Source organism: Geospiza fortis, unplaced genomic scaffold, assembly GCF_000277835.1.
Source record: "Geospiza fortis unplaced genomic scaffold, GeoFor_1.0 scaffold244, whole genome shotgun sequence".
NCBI lineage: Eukaryota > Metazoa > Chordata > Aves > Passeriformes > Thraupidae > Geospiza > Geospiza fortis.
The window spans coordinates 1,911,222-1,922,215 of record NW_005054370.1 but is presented as its reverse complement, the minus strand read 5'-3'; the positions used below and the strand labels follow the sequence as shown (position 1 = coordinate 1,922,215).

The 10,994-nt window shown below is 55.2% G+C and overlaps 1 protein-coding gene across 1 annotated transcript in view; it reads left to right on the top strand.

Moving 5' to 3' along the window:
• AANAT (aralkylamine N-acetyltransferase) overlaps positions 1 to 10,994 on the top strand; it is a 46,220-nt gene that overhangs the window by 32,511 nt on the left and 2,715 nt on the right. The gene's annotated exons all lie outside the window — the stretch shown is intronic.

The window sequence follows — 10,994 nt, the reverse complement described above, 5'->3', positions numbered from 1 at the left end:
GGGCCGGGGGCTGCGTTGTGTTACCGGCCCCGGGGCGGGGGGGCTGCATCGTCCGCTGATCCCCGGGAACGGGGGATTGCATCATCGCCCCCAGGGATGGGGGGGGTGCATCATCCCCAGGAATGGGGGGCTGCATCTTCCTCTGACCCCCAGGGGTGTGGGGCTGCTCTGCATCATCCCCAAGGATGGGGGGGATTGCATCATCATCTCCAGGGATGGGGGCTGCACTGCATCATCATCCCCAGGGATGGGGGGCTGCGCTGCGCCACTGGCCCCAGGAATGGGGAGGGGGCTGCATCATCCCCAGGGATGGGGGGCTGCATCCTCCTCTGACCCCCAGGGGTGCGGGGCTGCTCTGCATTATCCCCAAGAATGAGGGGCACTGCATCATCATCTCCAGGGATGGGGGCCTGCACTGCATCACCCTCTGATCCCCAGGGATGGGGGGCTCTGCTGCACCATCCCATGAACCCCAGGGATTGGGGGGAGGCTGCATTGCATTGTCCCCAGGGATGGAGGAACCTGCACTGCATCATCCCCTGGTCCCTGGAGATGGGGGGGCTGCACTGCATTGTCCCTGAGCCCTAGGGATGGGGGGACCCTGCAGTGCACCGTCCCCCAGTTCTCAGTCGCTGGGGGCTGCCCTGCACCACCCCCCGCTCCCCTGTGCTGTTCACAGACCCCTCTGCCTGGGCACGGCTGGGGGTCCATCCTGGCACTGGGCACTGCTCGATGCTGGGAGCTGCTCCCCAGCTGACATCAAAGCCTGGTCTTGCTTTTCATGGCTCCTAGAAGCCCTCATTAGGGTGTGCAAATGAGCAGAATATTTGGCTTCGTTGACTCGAAGGATTTTTCCCCTCTGTCTGCAGAGATTTTGTAAACAGAAAAGTTTTTTTGAGCAGGTCCTGCTGCTCTGGCAGGCAAAGGACTAAAGGAATCTAAAATAGCCCTCACTGGCTATCTTTTACCACAACACATCCTGCTTCTTCTCTCCCCAGACCTTCCTGCCTGTGCAGCGCTGGCTTGAATATTGAGAAAATGCCTGAAATCCTCAGCCTAATTTGTTCTCTTGCAGAAAAGACCCCAGGAGCAGCAGAGCAGCGTTTTCCCTCTTGCCCTCTCCCTCCCAGACTGCTCTGCCTTGGCTGGATCCACCAGCTGGCTTTCAGTCCACCCTCCAAGGTTTCTCCTTTTAGGAAAAGCAACGAGGATAAAGGTCTGCCTGACCTCACATCCTAAATTCTGGAAGCCTCTCCTCAAGATTGGGATTTTCCAATCTTGCAAATGGCCCTAAAGCCCTGGGAAGCAGCTGAGAAGAGGCTGGGCAGGCAGAGTGTGGGTGATGGGTGCACTGGGAGCTCTGCCCAGCTCCTCACTACCCTGGGTGAGCGTGGCAGGGCAGCAGGATGCTCGGAGGGATGGAGAGGTACAAACTACCCCTGTCCTGCCTCCAAATCAGGGGGTGAAGCCCTCCAGCCCCTGTCTGGTCCCAGGCCAAGCCAGCCTCCACCCCAGCATTTAATCCCTCCCCACAGCATCCTGTTAATCAAACAGGCAGTGTGTTAATGTGATTCCTTGCTGGAGCAGTTTTGGCTTCAACCCCAGGGATAAGAAACAGAATAGAGCTAAAAGGGGCCATTGGGTGCCTAAATAGCAGCATGGCCCACAGGGAAAGGCAGCTTAAATATCCACTCAGTGCCACTGTGGGATTGCAGCTGTTTCCAGGGATGTGCTCCTGGGAATACAGACCTGCATCCACATGCCCTGACCTCTGTGGACAAGCTGTAGGGTTGATAGGCAGCATTCAGAACTTCTAGAGCACGAGTGCCTCTGGCATGAGGATTTCAGCCTCTGAGCATCGCTGTGCTGGAAGGAGGAGTGTGACACATCCCGGCAGAGCATTCATCCAGCCCACCTGGAGCTGTGGACAAGGTTCCAAGCCCTCTCCCTCTGTAGCCAGGGAGAATTGTGCCTTTGCGGAAGCAGAATGAGGCCTTTGAGAAAGGCAGGAGGTGCCCTTTGGCTTCATTTAATCTGATGCCATGCCTCCTCGAGGTTTCAAAGCAGAGCTTTATCCAGCACAGTGATGCTGCTCATCATCTCCTTAATGTACATTGCAACAGCCACTAATAAAATATAGATACAGTAATGGGCACAATCACGTGTGGAGATGGAAACTGTCCCTCTTCAGGGCTATTATGTGCTGAAGAGCAGCGGTGGGGTTTCAGGTAGCCACAAATAGCCAGGAAAACAATCACATTATACCCCTGACCGGGCTCACGGCAGGGGGACTGTAATGGGGACACGTCAGGGCTGTTTGCTCCTTAGCTGGGCGTGTTTTTGCACTCTGGTCCCTGCTGGAGCTCTGATATGCTTCCATCAGGAGGTGCCACTGAAGGAGGACTGATTGCTTTTTTTAGGACACAACAGCCCAGGGCCCTGGCTGTCACAACACTGACGGCCTGCAGATTTTACAGTGCCTGGGTGTCAAAATGAGCCTCTCCCGTTTAACATCACTATCCAGATGTCCCCTGAGGCACTGTTGGGATCTCTCTAGCTGGTCAGAGTGACCCCAAGGAAAGTTGGAAAGTCTCTTTTCCCAGCCTGGTGCTTGAAGAAGGAGTCAGGGCTCTTCATTTCTCGGTCTCAAGGTTGTTTATTGCATCTTATCTGTAAAATTCTTTCTCCTGTCCTGCTGAGGTTTGCTCAACAAGACAGTCAGAGGCATTTTGCCTGCCCCAGGGGCGGTGTTATAATAAAAACTACGTATACAATGTTTACAATTACTTCCCAATACCTATCACCTATGTTAGACAGTGAGCTTCTACTCTAAACCAATCTGTAAGTGCCAACATCACAGCAGAAGATGGAGGCCAAGAAGAAGAAGGAGAAAGGCTGGACACGCCCAGATCCCTCCATCTTGCCCCCTGAACCCCCATTCTAAAACCCCCAAATCTACTTTTTCACCTTGTGATGAATTCACTGTCATTCTACTTAATTTGCCATGCCTTGTAGATCTTCATCTAAGGTTGGTAACTTGCTCCATGGGTCATAATCAAAACCAAGGCATTTTTGGGCTCTGTGCCAGGGTGTCTGAGACCCCTGACAGGGGTCTTGGCTGCTCAGGACAGACAGAGGGATGTTCTGAGTCCTGACAAGGCACCTCTGTAAGTTCACACCACCCAGCAAAACACGCAAAGTGACACATGCCAAGCAGCCTCCCTGCCCAGTTTAGGGACAATTCTTGCTGGGAAGGCTGTTTTGGGAAGGGATGGCCTTTACTCTGCAGGAGAACATCCTCCCTGGAACCAAGCTGTCCCTGTGATCTAACCACCTTATGGCACTTAGGTTAGATCACCAGCATCTCCCTGCTGAGCTACTGCTGCCCAGAGGGTGTGTCACAATGCCCAGAGGGTGCCAGAATACCCAGAGGGTGCCAAGATGCCCAGCAGGTGCTGGGATACCCAGGATAGCCCTTATCTCCCTGTAGAGATGCTGCTGAAAAGCAAGCCCTGCCCTTCCTCCTTGGGTCTCTCCCAGGGTCTCCTTGCTCAGGGTTTGAGGGGCAGGTGCTGGGGTGCCCTCAGGGTGCTGGGGGGGCTGCCAGGGACTGGAGGTACCCACAGGATACAGGGAGGTGTGGCAGTGCCAAGGATGCCAGCAGGGTACCAGGATGGCTGCTGGGTGTCGGGGATGTCCACAGGGCCTGGAATGCCCGCTGGGTGCCGGGATGTGCCCTGGGGATCCCGGAGGATGCCAGGTGCCCGGTGGGTGCCCGCAGGGCGCCGCGGTGCCCGCTCGGTGCCGGTGCCGGGCTGCGGCGGGGCTCTGGTGCCACCTCGTGGGCTGTCGCCTCCCGGCGGCTCCGCTCCGGCTTCACACCCCCCTGCTCAGCCCTCAGGTGCAGGTGAGCTCTGAGCCCTCCCTGCTCAGCCCTCAGGTGCAGGTGAGCTCTGAACCCCCCCTGCTCCATGCTCAGGTGCCGGTGAGCTCTGAGCCCTCCCTGCTCCATGCTCAGGTGCCGGTGAGCTCTGAGCCCTCCCTGCTCCATGCTCAGGTGCCGGTGAGCTCTGAGCCCTCCCTGCTCCATGCTCAGGTGCCGGTGAGCTCTGAGCCCTCCCTGCTCCATGCTCAGGTGCCGGTGAGCTCTGAGCCCTCCCTGCTCCATGCTCAGGTGCCGGTGAGCTCTGAGCCCTCCCTGCTCAGCCCTCAGGTGCAGGTGAGCTCTCCATCCCCCCCTGCTCCTCTCTGCAGCCCCTCCTTGGCCAATCCTCCCAGGGTTTCCCTCTTTTGCTGCTTCACAGAGGCAGAGTTCCTGTCCTTTCCCTGCTGGGAAGAGCTGGTGCCTTCAGGAAAGGTCTTTCAGAGCAGCTGCTGTCACAGGGAATGCATGCAGACCCTCCCGCAGGGAGAGCTGGGGGTTTATCTTCATCAGCACGCAGACAAACGGCTCAGCAGGAGTCCCTGTGTCCCCATTAACATCAGGGAACAGAAATGTGAGCAAGTGATGCAGCTTGTGGCAATACTTTATCCTGTCTCTGTGATCCCAGAGAGCCTCCAGAGGCTGGGTGGGCAGGGAAGGAGATGCTTTGTGAAATCCCTTCCACCACAAGCCATTCCGTGATCCTGCAGGAATCGTGATTACCCAGCCCTTCCCCCCCTGACCAAACACTTCTGGCTCTGCTACAGAAAACTCAGAGCAGCATCAGCTTGGGCATGAACAACTCCATGTGAGCATGATCCTCCTCCTCTCCCTCCTCTCACCCTTTTCACTGAGACCAAGACCTCAGAACTCCCCCAATGGCCTTGGTCCAGGCTCAGCCTTGCCCTCCAGGAGTTTTCTTCCCCGTGGATGGCATCTGGTCCCCACCATGCCCAGGGGTCACCCTGGCTTCCAGCAGCATGTGCCAGGGTTAGGGCTGGATTGAGGACAGGACAGATCCTGTAAGCAGCAGGATGCCCCGACAATTGCCAGGCTGCTGGAATCTCCTCTTCCCAAAGCCACACTGGCTCCAAACTGCCTGGAGGTCTGGGCCTGGAGGGTGGGGCTGCCACTGCTGGGCTCCTTCCCACCTGCCCAGCTCTCTCCTCCCAGAGGAGCTCCTGCAGCCCCCACTGACCCCCTTCTCCCCAGGACTGTGCCATGAGTGGCTGTGACCTAGTTACAAACCCAGCTCACAGGCAGGAGAGGAGGTTAATCAGCAGCACTGCTGTGCTCCAGGGAGGGACTAAAGAGGTCCTGGCTGGGTTCTGGCACCCATCTCCTGCTTCTGGCTAAAACCATCTGCCAGACTTGTTTGTTCTCCTTCCTCAAAGGTAGAAAAGCAGCAAGGTAAACCAGGCCTGAAAAGGCACGTGTTTATCTGCTGCAGGTCAAAGCCAGAGTTCAAAGCTGTTCCTCTAACCATTGCTGAGAACCCAAAAAAGCTGTGAGTAACATCCTTTCATCCCTTCATCCCTCTCTCAGCTCCCTGAGAGTTTCTGTGGGGAGAATCAGTCCCACCACTGATGGGCCAAAGGGAATATGCCAGAGGAAAGACATGTATATACACATGTATATTTGCATGTTATTCATATTATAGATAAACATATATAAACAGCTCAGAGCACAGAGCAGAACTATCCCCTCCAGGGCCTGTTCAGAGCATGGGGCTGGGGGCTGGCCACCCTCCACAGGAGCCCTGTGTTGATATTTTGAAAGAGCAGCAGCTGGCAGGTTCCTAAATCACAATGTCCTGCTCCAGAGGAAGGGCTGGAAGCATGCTGGCTTCTCAGGAGCTGCTGGTGAATTAAAACCACTCCTGGCAGCTCGAGAGGGAGCACTGGGGGAGAGAAGCAGCAGGTGGGCGACCTGGCAAGTGCTGACAATAGTGAGTGTGTCCAAAGAGCCACGTCCTGCTGGGAAGTTACAGCAACAACAAACACCAGCACTGAGTGATGAAAAGGAAGGAGGTGAGGGAGAAGGAAATCAGAGCCCACAGCTGACCTTGCAGCAATGCCAAAGTGCAGAGCCCTGCTGTCATTGCCAGGAAAAAAGCATCTCCCTCTTGGAAAAGTGGGTCCTGATGGCCAAGCCAGAGGAAGGTGCTGAGCAGGGATGTAAACAGCATCCAGCCTGGGAATTATGCAATTACGTGAGTCTGAGAGACAAACCTCTCCAACGGCGTCACACAGGGAAGGATCCCGATGCCATCTGCGTCCTGTGAGGGCAGACCCTGCCTCAGAGCCGGGGCTGCAGACACCACAAGCCGCTTAATCCGCTGAGCACCGGGATAATGGGGCTCGGCGGGGCCACAGGAGCCCCTGAGCTGCCTGTGCACGCCTTCGTTCCCAATCCTGGCACGGGGAGGGGGGGCAGGCCGTGATTCATCTGCCTCCCACATGTCGCCCCTCGCAGCAAGTCCTGCCCGGAGATAATTGCTGCCTTCCCGAGCGGGTTCTCCAACAGAGGGACCGGCCCGGCTGCGGGGCCGCAGCCACGGCTCGGGGCTCTTTGAAGATGCTGAGAGAGCTGCTAAATATGCAAATCTAGGCACACTGCTGTGGCTCTTAATTTAATGGAGTTGTTGACCCTCTGCAGCTGTGTGGGAGCAGGAAGAGACAGACTGTGGAATGCGGCATCCCTGATTGACTATTCCAGCCACGGGCCAACCTCTGCTCTGCCGGGCTGTTTTAATGGCTGGGAGTTGCTCCAAAATGCCATTTCTGAAGAGCAAAAAGCTGCTGGGTCATATTTCTGTTTCGATTCAATGAAAAAGCTTAAAAGGGAGAGATAAGGGCGTAGCTCCAGGTCATTTTGCCCATGGCTGGAAGCTAAAGCAGGTCCAGAGCTGCCCTGGAAATGTCTCCAGTGGAGCAAAGCCAGCTCTGCCTCCTGCTCCAGGCTTCTTTCAGGGCTGCATCTGGTTCCCAATGATAATGATGATGCCAACATCGTGCTCCTGCCTGGGATAATCTCCCTTTTGTTACACGTGCCCTGATGGGGACAAACATTGCTGGCTCTGCCTGTCCAGTTTCTTATGTAACAGCTCCCAGGGACAGAGGGCTGCATGGGGGAGAGATGCTTGGTTTTTGGAATAAGCTCCTTGGACAAGAAACCTTAGATCTGACTCCCCATCCTACAAGGAGCCAGCTGAGAAACTCCCCCCTGCTCAAGCCCAAGCAATGATCATGCCTGGCACAACCAGCAGCCTCCCCATCCTTCCCCAAACAAAGCTCATCCACTCTGGGCAGGGCTCCTGATGCTGTTGGAGAGGTCAGGATCAGAACAGGACAGTGCTCCCTTCTCCTGGCTGTCCCCTGCTCTCCCTGCCCAGCCCGCAGAGCAGAGCAATCAGCTAAATGCTTTATCCCTCTGCAGCCAGTCACGCCGGGGAAAAAAAAAAACAAGGAAAAAAAAAGAAAGAAAAAAGCCTGAAGTGATCCCTTTGCTGGCCTGGCACCTTAAAGCCTCTCACCTCTCCCTGTCTTTCATCAGAGTTCTAAACTCCTTAGGATGTCATCACGTGCTCCATAAATAACAAATATATATAAGCAGGGGCTGTGGAGGATGCAGCAGACAGAGGAGGGGAGGCAAAACCCCGGATCCTCCTCTCCTGCCGGCGCTGAGACAGCACCAGGCGGGCAGGGAGCGGCTCAGCGTCCCCGGCTGGTAAGCACCGACATTCCTGTCACATCCCAGGGACACTGACAGCCTCGGGGACAGCTCCTGGTCCCCGGGCCACTGCAGGCTTGCTCCTGTGTCCCAGGACGGGGGGAATTTCCCCAGAGGGGTGGGAGGTGGGCATGCAGAGCTTGGCTTGCTGAGAAGTGGTTTAGGCACAGGGAAAGGTGTGACTCTCATCCCAGCCCGTGTCTCACCCCTACACTTCCAACACTTGCTTCCAAAATCCAGCTGCAGGGACTCTTCTCACTAAAACCCTCCCTGTTCTGGATGTGGGAAGAGCTTGAGCTCTTTTGCACGGAGTATTTGATTTTAAGACTGGGCGAATAACTCTGTACTGTCAACTAATTAAAAAAAAATCCACCTCCAAATCCAGGCAGACAATTCATAACTTAGTAAAAGATATTGCCAGAGGGGTTCTGTGCACCTGCCTGTTTATTTACCTGTGAGCATCTCTCTGTACCATGGGGATGCTCTGATTTCTGGTGCACAAACACAAGTGGTGGCAGGAAAAATGTACAGAGCAAGCTCTTGGTTCACTGCTACGACACACAGACATAGTGGGCTCATCTCAGGCAGGTCTGGACAGGAGTCACAGCACAAAATTCAGCCTGGGGTGTAAGTGACTTGAACAAATACAGGAGGCTTTGCTGGTACATCAGAGGACAGATGAGCTATGGAGAGAGAATGTTCCTCATTGCTGTTTCTCACTTACTCTGGGACCTGGGCAGAGTTTCCTTCACTTCTGCAGGTTTGATGCTTCCCATGGTACCCCCATGGCTGTGCAGGGCTCGTGGGTTTCTCCAGGGTTAGGGAGCACTGTTGGTTCCTCTGTGCTCTGCAGGTTCTATGTATCCCCCCTCCCCTGAAGACTTTTGACTCTTCAGGGAGCTGAGAAGCAAAGCAAGAAGTTCATTTCCAGAAAACAAACACAAATATATCAGCCTTTCAGCTGTATAACCTGGGTTGCCAGGAATAACATGCTGGAGGGGAAAAAATGCAAGGAAAACAAACAAGGAGCAACCTTTCCCCTTCCCTGAGTACTGCTCCAGGGTGTTGCTGGTTGGGGTCTCAGGCAATTCCTAAAAATAACTGGAGGGACTTGATTGCCCTTTCCCAGTTTTCTCTGATGGGATTGGAGCAGCCACTTAAACAGGAGGTTTTGAACCTTGAGCTCTGTGGATGTCTCTGTAGAGACTTCTTGTGACTCAGGCTGGAAACAACCTCCACATGCTCTGGGATGAAGACTTGCTCTTGGGCAGTGAGCACTGAATGGTGGCTGTTGGAGAGCAAACACCCCTGAGGAACCTGGGCTGGTCCCTTCTCCCTGCAGGGGGGTGAACTGCACGACCTTTAGCAGCCCTTTCCAACCCAAACCATTCTGTGAGTCCACAGTCCAGCTCCATAATTCCCATGGGAACTGAAATGCTGGCCCTGCCTGAGGCCATATTCAACTTCTCTCTCTGCCCTGCCACCCCTGCAGAGCCATCCCAGCCTGATCCAGCTGGGATCTCCCCAGCAGCATCCCCAGAACTCACCCCAGGCACTCAGCACCCCCAGGATCAAACTACCACTGCATTTTCAGGGTCCCCTGAGCTTACCCTCTTGCTTGCTCTGGGATTTATTCATGCAGATGAATCCCTAATGCAATTAGTGGGACGAGGAGTTCCAGAAGATTTGACAATAAGCTCTATGAACATTAGACCCACTCCCCCAGCACCCCACTCTCCCTGCCAGCTCACCCTGCTTTACTCCCCTGCTGCAGGAGCATGAACCACCCATTCCCAGCATGACTTCAGTCAGCCCTTGGTGGCTGGAATGAGCACTGGGGATGCTAAATAATTCCCCTGCCAAGGAAACCCTCTGTCCCTGATGGATCTGACCCCTTAGATACACACCCACAGCCAAACCAGCAATCCATTGAAAACAAATCCTGACCACCCTGTCTCACCTCAGGCTGGATAACACTGGCATCCAGCCCTTGGCATTTCAGGATGGAAAATTCCCAGCTTGTGCCAGTTGTGCCCTGTGCAATGTTTGTACTGGTAATGCTTTTGTTTCCATAAATCCTATTAGCTGGAGGCAAGCCTATAATTAGCAGGGAAAGCCGGCACCTCTGAAACAATAATCAAAAATGACCTGGCTTTGCTCTGGTTTCGCTGGAAATTGCTTGCATATTGCTCTGAGTTTGCATGGATGGTTAAATAGATGGCTCTGAAAGCCATTCCCACTATTTCTGTCTGCAGGATCTGTGTGCTTAGTGAAGTTATTCACCCAGTTTGTGGTTCTCTCTGGGTTTATTGACTCAGTTCACTCACACGTGAAAGCAGAGGCAGATTGAAGCCACAGGCTCTGATCCAGGTCAAGGGATTTGTCTGGGCTGTGCAGGATGGGTGCTGCCAGATGACCTGGGGTGCTGGTGACCCTCTTGGGGGAACCCAGGTAGAAGGTGCAGTGTCCTGGGCTGTGTCTGGTGGGGTCAGCTACCCAAAGCTGCTGGGGCAGGGGGCAAAGCCTGAGGGGACCTCACCAGGGAGGACATCCAAGGCCTTCAGCCTCAGTGACCTGTTCAGCCCTGCCAGGGACCCACTGTGGCTGTGGACATGACCTGAAAAGCCAACAGAGGTGAAGCTGTGTCACTCACCTGCTCAGTGAGTCAGAGAAGGGGCTAAATCCTGTCAGCTTGGGTCACTCACCTGCTCAGTGAGTCAGAGAAGGGGCTAAATCCTGCCAGCTTGTGCTCTGGAGGAGGTGGCTCTGGCTGCCTGATGTGTGTCCCTGTCAGGGCACCTCTGTGACCTCCTGCTCCAGCACAGCTGTGCTGTTCCACAAACACCAGAGCATCACAGGGAACTTTCACACAGAGAGATGCTTGTTTTCCAGCTCTTGGCTTCCTGCAGGCACATCCCACCCTGCCTGTCCCCAGGGCAGCAGCTCTGGGGTTCTCCTGCCCATCCCACTGCCTGGTGCTGTCATGGGCTGGGCAATGTTGGGCAGGATGCTCAGCCCCCCAACTGCTCCAACTCTAGCAGCTCTGCCCCCTCTCCCTGCTCTGTCCCACCACCTGGATCACTGTGCTCTGTCCCCCTGGTCCCTGGGGTTTGCTCACAGCCAGTGCCAGCCTCCTGTGTCCCCCAGCTCAGGGCAGCTGGGCTCACTGGGGGTGGCTATTTGCTGTATATACAAACAGGAAAAGGGGGGCAAGCAGCCTAATCCTGTCTGTGAACAACAGATACTTCTGCTGGCTAACGGCGCTGGAGGAGCTCGGCTGGAATAAAGAGTGCGGGAGGCGGCAGGGGCTGCCCCGAACCGAGGGAGCGGCGGGAAGCCA